The sequence below is a fragment of the Balaenoptera ricei genome, chromosome 13, assembly GCF_028023285.1.
Source record: "Balaenoptera ricei isolate mBalRic1 chromosome 13, mBalRic1.hap2, whole genome shotgun sequence".
Lineage (NCBI taxonomy): Eukaryota > Metazoa > Chordata > Mammalia > Artiodactyla > Balaenopteridae > Balaenoptera > Balaenoptera ricei.
The window spans coordinates 87808669-87810214 of NC_082651.1; the positions used below are offsets into that span (position 1 = coordinate 87808669).

Consider the following 1546-nt stretch of genomic DNA (forward strand, 5'->3'; position numbering starts at 1 on the left):
AATGCAGCCCTAGAAGCTATCAGTTTGCAACCTCTGCCTAATACAGTCTCTGTAAAGTGTGGACAGAGAATGTCACCTGCCATTTCAGTAAACAAAGGATGTTACGGCCACCAAGCCATCAGCCACGGGAGCCACTCCCCCACCCTCCCCATGGTGTACCCTGAAGGGAATTCAGAAAAACAGGATACTAACCCTAGGTAGTTAAGATGCATAGCAAAGGAACAATTTCCATGAGCCTAGACTCTTGCATCTTCTCATACATGGAAAAGCACTAAAAGCATTAACTTGAGATGTCTGGTTTTTTATGATTGGCAGTAATCTTTTGAAGTCCAACAACATGTTTGTTTTTTTGTTTTCTTCAGCAGGAACTCTTATATATCCTGTCTCCTCCCTTACCCCCTTGGAACTGTCTCTCAGAGCTATCTGAGAGGTGTATCCTGGGCTTAAGTCCTCAGTAAGTCTGCCGAATAAAACATAACTCACGGCTTTGCAGACGCCGCCACCCCGGAACCTCCCTCGCTGCCCAACCATGGTCAACCCTACCGTGTTTTTTGACATCGTCGTCAACGGCCAGCCCTTGGGCCGTGTCTCCTTCGAGCTGTTTGCAGACAAAGTTCCAAAGACAGCAGAAAACTTTCGTGCTCTGAGCACTGGGGAGAAAGGCTTTGGTTATAAAGGTTCCTGCTTTCACGGAATAATTCCGGGATTTATGTGCCAGGGTGGTGACTTCACACGTCATAATGGCACTGGTGGCAAGTCCATCTATGGGGAGAAATTTGATGATGAGAATTTCCTCCTGAAGCATACGGGTCCTGGCATCTTGTCCATGGCAAATGCTGGCCCCAACACAAACGGTTCCCAGTTTTTCATCTGCACTGCCAAGACTAAGTGGTTGGATGGCAACCATGTGGTCTTTGGCAAGGTGAAAGAGGGCATGAATATTGTGGAAGCCATGGAGCGCTTTGGGTCCAGGAATGGCAAGACCAGCAAGAAGATCACATTGCTGACTGTGGACAAATCTAATAATGAATTTGACTTGTGTTTTATCTTAACCACCAGATCATTCCTTCTGTAGCTCAGGAGAGCACCCCTTCATTCCCATCTGCTCAAAATATACTATAATCTTTGTGCTCTCATTGCACTTCTTTGGGTTCCATATTTTCCTTATTCCCCTCCAAGTTTAGCTGAATTGCCAAGTTAAGTTTATGGTTATGAAATTAAAAAAACACATAACTCACAACTCTTAGGTTGTGCATTTTTTTTCAGTCGACAGATGGAATTCGAAGTCACTATCTGTGGAGTGAATCTGCGTATGTATCCTGGGGCTGGACGTGAGGCTCACGTGTGTGTGCAGATGTGCACACGTGTGTACACACAGGTACCTGCACCCACATAACACCATGTCTTCTACAGCCCAACTGCTGTGAGTTCAGGAATCTCTTCAGAGCCCACCTCGGGGTCTCCCCTGGGGGGCTTTAGAATGCTTAACTTCTCTAAAAATTATTTCTATTTACCTGGCCTGGAACCGGGTAAGGTGCTAACGGTC

General features: G+C 46.2%; 1 pseudogene; it reads left to right on the top strand.

Moving 5' to 3' along the window:
• Positions 1-490: 490 nt before the first annotated feature.
• LOC132377076 (peptidyl-prolyl cis-trans isomerase A-like) lies at positions 491-1087 on the top strand (annotated as a pseudogene).
• Positions 1088-1546: the final 459 nt, after the last annotated feature.